This window comes from Physcomitrium patens, chromosome 13 (genome assembly GCF_059467195.1).
Source record: "Physcomitrium patens ecotype Gransden chromosome 13, ASM5946719v1, whole genome shotgun sequence".
In the NCBI taxonomy this organism is placed as follows: domain Eukaryota; kingdom Viridiplantae; phylum Streptophyta; class Bryopsida; order Funariales; family Funariaceae; genus Physcomitrium; species Physcomitrium patens.
Window position 1 is genome coordinate 2884408 of NC_143422.1, and position 12522 is coordinate 2896929.

The following is a 12522-nucleotide window of genomic DNA, read 5'->3' on the forward strand; positions in this document are numbered from 1 at the left end:
ACTTATTCTTTGACAACACATCATTTAAGTGATTAGTCAAGCTTGACAAGCTTATCAAATAAATCAACAAATCTTTCTTCTTTGACAACACTTAATTTAAATAGTTGCTTAAGCTTGACAAGCTTACCAAATGAATTGGAAATATGTCTTCTTTCAAAATACATAATTAATTATATTATTTAAACTTGATGAGTTTGAAAAATAGTTTATTGCTTTTACTTTATATTTGAGACTAAAATTATTTTTTATTTTTGAATTAAGGGATTTATAAAATATATTTAGAAAATCTTTATTTTTTATAATTTTTTAATCTTAAATTTAATTTCAACGTAATAGCCATTTAATTGGGTATTTTCTCAAATATTATTATTATTATTATTATTATTTTATCTTATTCTAACTAAATAAGCATGTTGAATAAATGAAAAAAATCTAAAGTTTGAAAAAAAGTTAATGTATAAGTTTACATTTGTTATACAACTTTGAAAAATAGTATTAAAAAAAATTGCTGATTTTTATAGAATTTCTTTTGATATTGATATAATTTAGAATTTAATTTATTTATTTATATTTTTATTAAATAAATTTATTTATAAATAAACTCAAAATTAAATTATTAATATAATTAAATCTAACTATATTAAAAAAATAATTTAATTTGAAAAAATAGTGATATATCATTTTTTTTATTCAATCAAGATTTATGTATTTTTTTATTTTTTTAATGTACTAAGAAATTATAGAAGCTAAAAAAGTATTTTATTTTTTAAATTATAATTAATTTATAATAAATCTATACTTTAATAATTTTAATAATTGATTTAAAACTTTGATTTTAGAATTTTTTCAAACTTAATTACTTTATTAAATAACTTAAATGTAATTAGTTTTAAAACATCTTAGATTATCATGGTTGTGAATATTTATTTTTTTTTATTCTTAAAAATATAATATTTTATAATAATAATTTTATTATTTTTATATATTATTTTAAATTAAAAATTACTAGATAGACACCCCTCTTTTAGTAAGTGCATATTCTTCTCTCTTTTCTCCCTTCTAGGCCTCATTTCTACAAAAATAATCAGTTTTGATTTCAAACAAGATTTTTTAAAGTTTAAATTTGATTAAAAAAATCAAAATATTAAAAATTTATTCTTTATGTTTTTATCATGAAAAAACTTAATTTGGTAAAGGTACTCAAATATAGAAGAATTAAAGCTTAAGATAATATGTCATTATAAAAAGGCATATTAATTTTGGTATAAAAAACTAATTCTATATTTTAGACAAAAAATAAAAATATTTTTCTTACAAATAAGGTATATAAAATCATTTGAATGCTATACAAAGTAATAGCAATTATATAGACTTTATAAAATATAGAAGATGTAAATAAGTTTCATCAAAATATGTTTCTTGTGAGATTGCTCATTTTGATACATGAAAATAGGATACCATGTCATAATAACACCAAAAAGCTAATAATAATGTTTAGATGGATGATGCATAAGGAGACTTGTCTATTTATTCTTACAAAAGATGATCCATTACTAAGCATAGTAGATCTTCTTCAAAAACTACACCATTGTAAAAACTAAGTCATCTACAAAGGAATGAAAGATATTATCTTAAGCTTGTTTGGAAAATTAATTCAAAAAGAAAATCCTTCAATGTAATTTTTTTTGGAAATATTAGAAAAAAATAATAAGAATTTTCTAAAGCAACTTAATACAATACAACAAGAATCACTAGTACTAGTACCAAGAATTTACAAATATGAACCTTATTCTCTTATTTTGTCAAAGCTATGTTTAAAAGGTCATTGTGACTCAATTCATTGCAAATCAATCATTTACTAAACAATCATTTTTATTAGCATTAATATGTGATGTACTAACTAAATGAGCAAAGGACTTCAATGTTCTATTGGATAATATGGCCATTACTTGTTTATAATGTAGGGTAGAATTTTCATGAGTTGTGGAGCAAAAATGAATTGTCTTGTAAGATCCAAAGCAATTAAAGATTGTAGTGATAAAGATTTATTGAGAGCTTGCTTACACTTTCATTTTGTAGGTTTTCTTAACCAAGTATTATAAGAAGACATGATAAATACTTTGAATATTAGCAGGAAGTAATAGATAGAGAGTTTAATATTAAAGTAAGAATTTTTAAATTTGATTATAAAGTTTAAAATCTCATTTTTATAATATTTTATTATTATATTTAGCATCTATATTAAATGATAATATTCTAGCTTGGATATATGCCAAACATCTAATTCTAAGAAAATTTTATTTAAATCTTATTATTCTTTTTATAATCTAAAAATAAAATAAAATATTAAAAAATAATAAATTTGGCAACTATAATCCTCTTAGATATTCTATATTCTATGAATTCTAAATTATAATTTCAAGCAATTATAAATAATCTAAGAAAATCCTCAATAAATTCTTGTAAAATCTAAATAAAATTCTATAAAAATCTTATACAATCTTATGTAAATTATAACAATTTTAAAAGAGATAAAAAAAAATCCTAAGCAATTCTATAAAATCCTAAGTAATTCTATAAAATTCTAAGCAAATCTTATAAAAACATGAGTAGACACTAAAATAAATCCTAAAAAATCTATAAATAAATCCTAAGCAACCAAATAAAACCATAAGTAAATTAAAAAATATTTCTGGAAAAAATTCAATAAAATAATTTTAAATTCTAAAAAAAGAACATAAAAATTGAAAAAAATCTAAAGAAAATAATAAGAACATCTCATCAAGTCTCTAAAAAATCCTAAGTAAATTCAAATTAAATCCTTATAAAATCTTGAGTATTAAGTAGCAACTTTAAAATCCTATAATTTTATTTTTTAAACTAAAAATATTGCAGTAAATCTTGCATGTTTTTTTAATTTTCTAGTTAGCAACAAGCTAAAAAAATTTAAGAAGGATCAAACTTAAAAATTGAAAAATAAGACAAAACAATTGGTTACATATTAGGTGATTTTTTTCTAAATTTGATATTGAGCTCTTACTTATTGTTGTGTTATGTAAAAACTAATGTGCAAATCTATTAAGCATCTAGTTGTAAAAGGTTAATTGTATTTGTAACAAATAAAAAATCTGAAAATTCTAATAAAATTCTAAACAAATATTTTTCAAATCCTATAGAATCTTTTAAAAAAAACCATAAAAACACCAATAAAATCATAATTCTTATCTTTGAAAATATTTAAAAAAATCCTTAAGAATTCATTAAATAATTAAAAAAAAATTGCATAAAATCCTATAAAAATCATAATAAAACTCAAAATAAATCCTTTAAAAAATTCTCTAAATTATTCTTAATTAAATTCTATAATTATTTTAATCAAATCTTATAAAAATTCTAATTAAATATTTAATCTATCTTGATCATATGAAAAAAATCTTAATCATATCCTATCAAACTTTATATAAAATCTAATCAAACCTTGATACAATCCTAAATATATCCTATCAAATTCTATATAATTTCTAATCAAATCCAAATATAATTCTAAATAAATTCTAAAAAATTCCAATAAAAAATAATAATACCATAATCAAATCTTAAATATATCCTAAAAATTCTAACAAGATCATCAATATACTCTACAAACCATAATCAAAACCTCAATCAATCATAACATAGTTTTAAAATCTCAATAAGTATTAATAAAATTATAAATCTAGTTTAAAATTTTGTACATATTTTAATTTAATAATAAAAAAATTTAAAAAGAATCCAACTTAAAAATAGAAAAAATCTCTATAATTTCTCACATGTCAAATTTCATCCATCTCCAACCTTAACGTTGATCTTCTAGCAACAATAACTTCTTATTAAATTTTTTACTTGCACTAAAAATCAATAAAAATATTAGAAAACTAAATTCAAAATTTTCTCACAAAAATTTTCTTGAATCTAACCAAGTGATTATTAAAGATCCAAGAAATCCTTACTAAACCTTAAATTCCAAATTCTAAGTTTTTAATCTAATTAGATTTTAATAACTTTTAATCTAACTATTAGATTGAGGTAAAATTTATAAAATAAATTTAAAACAAACGGATGTACAAGTCCAAAATTTTCTACTTATTAAAATGCTAGATTATTCATAAATTCATAAATATATAAATCTTCATTTCTTTCTCAAAATCTAAACTATTTAAAACATCTCTCGATTTAAAAAGCACTCAAAAAATTCAATATTGATTCAAATTACTCAAAATCAATGCTTAATCAAATCCTAATAAGTTTAATTTCTTACTTTACTCTCTTATCGACAAAATGAACAATAGATTTATTGTAAAGCTACAATTTTATGCCTCAAGGTTTGATTTCAACTCAGATTTACAACCACTCTTTTTCTTAGAAATTTTTGTTTGAAGCTATATTTCACTTTTATCTTAAGATACTTATATACATATATATATATATATATATATATATATTCTTATTTATATTCCTAAAAATTTAATAAAAGCTTTATTTATAAAAATAATATTAATACTTATTAATTTAATTAATATGACATCCACTCCCTTTAAACATATACATCCTTCAACATGTGCCTAGTATTCATCAATATATTGATGTTGATTCTTTTACATTTGAATCAAATTCTTAGTCTTCAATTTGCTCATCTTCTTCCAATTTAATAACACTTATTTTTTTTCCTTTATAAATAAGTTCATTCACTTCTTTATAAATAAGTTCATTCACTTCTTTATTGAAAAAACTTGACTTATTTGTTTGTTATAAATATCTTCAATTTTGTTCCATTAAATTCTTATGAAAAGTATGAATTATTTTTATAAACTTATTTTATAACATATAGGCTAAAATTTTATATATATATATATATATATATATATATATTTGTAATATACCATGTTAATTATCCAAAATATTATTTTAAAACAAAATTATGCCAGATTTTTTAATTGCCATAGGTCTTGGTCAATCACTTGTCACTTTACTATATTTTGTACAATGTTGTGATATAGGATATTTAATGGTTAAAACTCAAGTAATTATATTTGTTTATTATAAATTTAATTTTATAATTTAATTAACATTAATATGATGTTTATATAATTTTTTTTGTTGTAAATTGAAAATTGGTTGACACAAATATTAGATTAATAGTTGAAAGGATATTTTTGATTGGATTTAGATTGGAATTAGATTAAGATTAGATTCAGAGGTTAAAGCTTGAAAATCAAGGCTTACAATTGAATCAACAAATGAAGTTTTTTTTTTTTTTAACTAAGCATGAATCAACTATTGGACCAAATGAAATAGAATCTTTATTTAATTAAGTAGTGTCTTTTTATTGGATTAAATGAAAAAAGATTTTCTTCAACAATATGAAAGCTTTTCATTTGACCAAATTTATAGAGGCTTCTTATTGTTGCCAAATATGTTATTGTAATATAATACAACTAATGAATAAAAGAGAAAAGAAAATATTATATTATAGAAGATCTTATTTTAAAATATTATAAAAAAATTATCTAAGAAATATAGATAATAGTCAAAAAGATAGTAAAAAAAAGGGTACTAATGCTGCTTTTTTACAAAATGAGCTTTTATTTATTATGTAGGGCCATAAATAATCTAAAACAAAGTAGATTTGGAAGTTAAATATTATAGGTATGTGTAGAAAAGAGTTAAGAGTAGATTTTAACAAAATTTACCTTAAGAAGCCAAGAAATGATATTTAAAGAGGACCAGTTGTCCATCTGGATCCAAATCAGATCTCGAGGTACAAAACCATGCACTTACAGTGACTCCACAGTTCTTAAGTATATTGAAATGTGGGATTTGAGAACAAACTTGATAAGGTTTCTATAAGCATTGATTTTATATAATTTAGATTTGTAATAACATTATAAAAACTTTACAAAGTCAAGGCTATTTTGGATGACTTGGATTTTTGTGAAATAAAATAGGGTTGATATTTTGGACAATTTTGAGAGTTTTGTAGCAGATCTATAAGTACAATTTCGTGTATTGGTGTGTATATTTGTGTTTGTTGTGAATTGTGAAATTAAGGTCAATTGAATAGTTAGATCAAAGTATGTGAAAGTTTTTGTGGATTGAGGTCTTAGAAATTGAAGTTTGAAGGTTAATAAGTATTTTTAAGATCTTTAGCAATTTGTTAATTGGATTGAAGAGATTTTTTTTTGTGGAGACCAGACTTAATTATCAACAGCTAAAATAAATTTTAGAAGAAAATCAATGATTCAAATCCAAAATATTGATATTGAAAGTTCAACATTTTGATTGGAATAGGAGGCCAACCAATATCCAAGAAGATTTTAGAATTTTTCTTCTATTTAACTAAGAAATTGAAAGGTGTATAAATTTTTGAGCAAGATCGATAGTTTAATCAATAGATATTAGGGTTTTAATCTACCTTAGAGTTGGTTTAGGATTTAAGGTTTGTCTAGAGTTTGATTTAGGATTTGATTTAGGATTAGTAAGGATTTGATCTAAGACTTAATTAATATCCATTTGGATTTCAATTAGAATTAAAATAAGATTTGATTAAGATTTATTTAAGATTTATTGAAGACTTTTCTAATATTTTTTTAGGATTTTTTCATATTTCTTTTGTAATTTCTTTAAGATTTCTTTTGGATTTGATTAAAGCTTAATTAGAATTATTAAGATTTAATTGGAATCATTTAGGATTCTATTAGGATTTTTAGGGTCTTTTTGTTGCAATTTTCCTTCTACCTTCCACATCCAGGTGTCTAGTGCATTCTCAAGCAAGACTTCATGTAATATGACAACCTAACTTTTCATTAGAAATCCTTTTGCTTGAAAATACTTAAAAAGAACTTTTGAGGTATTTTTGAAGACAAGATAAGTTACTTGTATGCAGTAAATTTAAGCAAGCAATTAATTAAAAAAAAGAACTAAAGAATGTTAAATTGAAGGAAGTTGAAGGAGCTTACTTATTTAGAGTAGCTACTTTGAAGGCTCTTTTTTCACTTAATATTATGAATATAGAAGAAACATTTGAAAAATAACTTTTTGATGTTGTTTTTGACATTATGAAAAAACTTCAAGTTTATAGTATTCATGAGTTAGAAGATATGGTGATAGATATGTTCAAAGGTTGAAAAGAGTATTAAGGCATTGAGATTAGATTAAGAAAAATAAGTACTATTACTTATCAAAAGTTCTAGTGACCATGAGATTTTATTCAAAAGTTCTTGTATCTTTTACCTATAAAACTATACATATATAATTAAGAATAGTAGCTAAATTCTTAATTATATATGTATAGTTTTATAGGTAAAAGATAAAAAAAGAGTGATCTACATGATATCATTGTTGACTAGGTCAATTCATATGAAAAAAAAATACCATATAGAGCTGGTAATAGATTAGAGTAGACCATTATCATAAAACTTCTTGTGCATTAACTACTACCATTATAAGAAGCCCTATGCTTACCAAATGCACAAGAAGTTTTATGATAATGGTCTACTCATAAGAAAGATATTTATTTATTTTTCTTTTGATAATGCATTAGAATAAAAATTTGTACTAACATCATTTTTTAAATCAATTATAGTTTTTTATTATAATACCTTATCTTTGATATTATTTTAATAATTAAATTATCTTTTTTTATAATGTATTTAAATTTTGAATTTATAGATTTGATATGTACTATTTATCTTAATAAATAAATATTTGAAATAAAACAACTATTAATTATATATAATAGATATAACCAATATGTTTTAATAATTAATAATGTATCAATCAAATATTATTTTTTTATTTTCATAGTTATTATTATACTCAATAATTCTCTTTTGATTAGTATATATGTTCTTTGTCTAATATTCAAAAAAATTGTTCTAAAACTTATTACATATCTATTTATATATTTATTATTTTGTCCAACTGTCCAACCTACTTTAATTGGACTTGCATCAATTGTTATTATCATAGGCCTTTTACATTCATAATTCACAATCTTCAAAATTAGAGGTGAAGAAAGAAGTTTCTTCAATTTTTTTACAATTTTTTTTTATATAATAATTTTTTTGATTTCTTGTTAATAATTCATAAAATAGACTTGCCACATGTTTAAAATGTGGTATCCATATATGATAAAAAAAAATATATGCTTCTAAAGACCTTTTAATTTTTGTTTTATTTGCATATAATTTTATCTTTTTAATAATATCTAATTTTTTAGTACTTGGCTTACATTCACATGATCTACACTTTGTTAAAATTCTTTCATATCCAACTTTTAATTTATCTAATGTAGCATTTATAAAGTCATGTCTTATCTTCTTGTAGTCCTTTATATTTTGGTTGCATAGATATTTTACTTGTATTTTTTTTATAATTAGATAGTAAAAATAAAGCCACTAATTGAACCTTCTTTACTGCTGACTTATACTTAAGTTCATTACAAATTATCAATTGTGAATATACTAATGTACTTAAAATTTAATACTTTTAAATCAAATAAATCAACCAAACTAAAATTTAGGACACACACCTAAGATATATATATATATATATATAGATATATATATATATATATATATATATATATATATATATATAGATTTATAAAAATTAATTATTGATCTATTACAAAATTTATAATATTTTTATAAATATAATTTTTTATTTATAGCTTAAAATAGTATTATAAAAATATAAAACTTAACTTTAATAATTTTTCACAAAGTCATTAAAAATCCAATTTATACAAGTTAAATACTTCGATTTTTTTTAAATATGTGTTTTTTATTAATAAAAGAATCCTATTTTTTTATTAGGTATCTATTTTTGTATGTTAGGATTTGATTTGACTTTTTTTTCTAAATCATCTTTCTTAAATATTAATTTAATTCTTTCTATGATATTTTTTCTAAAAATTGCTCTTAATAGTAATTCTAAGGATTTTTTAATTTTTTAATATTTAAATTACTATACATTACACTAACTATTATTCTACAAAGTAAATAGGAGTTTTCTTTATTAAGGAAACAAAAAATAATCAAAATTTCTAATATTTATTATTTATTATTAATGGTTTTTTAATATTAAAAATTAATTAAAATATTATCTAATATCAATTAATTTTTGATGTGTTTGATATTTATACTAATATTTTAACTAATTATTTTTAAATTTATTGCTCTTTATTTATTCTTTTATCTAATAATTATATTACAATATGAAATTATTAACATCTTAAGTTGTTAAATTTGTTGCAATATAGATATTAGAATTATTATTCACTATTCTAAATATTAATCATATAATTCAATAACTGAATTAAAGAATAAAAAAATATTTGATAAGATTTACTAATTAAGACCTAATCCTATATAAGTTAGGAATTGGATTTTAATTTATGATAATAGCTTAATCATTAACAAAGCACTGTAAAAAAAATGGTTTGGGCCTTTTGTAGTATCTATAGTCTATAACATTATATTTATTCTTTGGGTGACTTAGATGGAACTACTATCAAAAATCCAATAATAGGAAAGAAAGTAAAGATTTGTAAACAAAAATATTCAAGGTTTAATAAGAAATATTTTTATTGGTTCTTTATAACAAATAATAATAATAATAATAATAATAATGGAAAATTTGAAGAAGTGTTAATTGAATCTAAAAAAAATAAAGAGAATTGATTATACATATCAAAGAATGTGCAAAATTAGAAAAGGTGAATGTCATAATGCAAATTCTTACAATATATAAAAATTATCTTAGGATCATAAAATATTATAATTATTTAATATTTATTTTTATTAAATAAAAATTAAAGAAATAACTATATTTTAAAATAATTAAGTAATAAATTAGAATAAAAATTAATGGATAGAAGTAGGAAAAATAAATTAATTTTATAATATCTTATATATAGGCTTTTTAGAAGCTTCATAGATGTGGATTCATTTTTATATATTTCTATAGGTGATTGGTAGGTTGAACACTTGGCCAATAAATTAATCACATATTGCACGTATTGATAGATTGTAGTACAAGCTAATTCTATTGCATGTATATGAGAAACTTGTCTTGCAAGCTAAGATACGCAAGCTAAGACACATGTCTTGTAAATTGGGCATATATTAGAAGTACATTGTCACATAACTCCTAGTTAGATAGTATGTATGAAGGTAAGAATGAAGCCATCTTTACTCTTGTCAATTTTGTTTTTTTGCTTCTAGTATAGTTTCAAGAGTCTTAAGTTTTCTAGTCTTTGATAATAGCTATTTCAGTTTATTTATTTATTTATTTTTTAAATATATATACTTTCTTATTTCTATTTTATCATCTCCCTTTGATACATATCTCATTTATTTACATATCTTCTTTGAGTTCTTATTCTTGATATAAGTGGAAGGAAGCATCTCTCTTAATAATAACATGATAATTGACATGTACATCTTCTATATATTTGTCTTTGTAATAGATTTATATATAGCTTCTCTAAAAATAAAAAAATAAAAAGCTACAAGTTGAATGTTGGTAAAATATGATGGCATCAATTCTTTAGAATCTTCAACTTAATTTTTTTTTTAAATCATATTTAAATTTTATATAAATTAAAGATTTAAAGTTAGAATTTTGAGATTGAATTTAGAGTTTAGAGTTTAGAATTTGGGGCTAGGATTTTAAATTTTAGAAAGTAGAAACCTTCTTTAGAAAGAAATATATAAGCTTTTTAAGAAGGTTTTGTTTTCCTATATATTTTCTATGAAGTTATAATAAATGATTTATTAATAGATTGAAAGGCAAAGAAATTTAAGATGGACTAAAATTTTATTGGATGTGGTTTGTTTTGAAAGTATTCAAGTAAAATTAGAGAAATTAATAGAAACTAGAAGCCATATGCTTTCTTAAAATATATATTTTTTCTACAACAATATCCTATTTATAATAAATTTTGACATCTTATGGTTGAAAATTAATTAAAGGCTAATTAAAATAATAGTTAACAAGAAACAATATATAAAATTTACTATACTTGGAATGGATATGCATAAATTATAAAAATTTAGTATAATTGTACATATGAAGTAGCTAATTATATATCAAAAACTAATTATTTTTTATTCTTTACATGGTTGGAAAGCAAAGTTGTAATCTTTAAATTTTCATAGAAAATATAGAAAAAATCAAGAAAGATGAAATTAGAAATAAAATAGTGCATGCTTTTTTAAATGAATTTATATTCACTTTCTACTTTTTAATTTTTTCAAAATTTTTAAGTGTGTAAAAGAGCCAAATTGTAGTACATTTTGAATTAAAATTTGAGGGATATGAATACCAAATTATACTTCTTATTTTTTCCAAAGGTACAAGGTGTTTGGAGGTGCTAAATTATAATACATTTTGGATTATGATTTGTGGGATGGAGATGCCAAATTTTGCTTCTTAATTTTTCTAAAGATATAAGGTGTAAGAAGGTGCCAAATTACAGTACATTCTAAATTACAATTTATAAGATTGAGGTGCAAAATTACAACACGTTTTGGATTAAAGCAAAATTTGGTGAGAATAATTAAGACTTAAATATCTATACATATTCCAATTTTTGGAGTAATTGAACAGTTTAGCATAGAGAAATTAATGTTGAAAGATCAACATTTAAGTTAGAGAAAGATGATATCCAACAATCAAGAGGTTTTGTGAGTTTTTCTTGCAATTGATAAGTTCAATTCTTCTCAAATTTGTGTGTTTGTTAATTGCTTCTTGATTGAAGTTTGGGTAAAATTTTAGTCAAGATCCTTAATTCAATTAATATTTATTGAGGTTCCAAATAGCTATAATAATTGATTGAAATTTATTTAGAATTTTCTTAGAATTAATTAGGATTTAGGATTTTATTATAATTTTTCTAAGGTTTGATTAGAATTTATTTAGGATTTTATAGGATTTTTTTAGAATTTAGGATTACGATTTAAGATTTGATTAGGATTTTATTAGGATTTGACATAGGATTAGGATTTAGAATTTGCTAAAAATTTTCTTAGAATTTTATTAGAATTTGTCTAGAATTTGATTAAAATTTGTCTCAAGTTTGATTAGGATTTGTTTCAAGTTTAATTATGATTTTTTTTGAAATTTGATTAGAATGTGTTTAAGTTTTGGTTGAGATTGGTTTAAGCTTTCATTAGGATTTTTTGGAATTTATATTAGAATTTATTGGAGGTTGTATTAGATTTTGATTAGGATTTTTATTTTTGATATTTTTTTAAGATTTCTTTATTATGTATATTTTATTAAGATTAATTTATGATTTCTTTATGTTTCTTTTATAAGTTCTTAAGACTTCTTTTGGATTTAATTAAAGATTGATTGATATTTTTATAATTTAATTGAAGTTTGTTTAGAATTCTATTAGGGTTTTTAGAATCATCTTGTTGCAAGTTCAATTTTTTCTTCTATAGCCAAGTGTCTAATACATTCTTAAGCAAACTT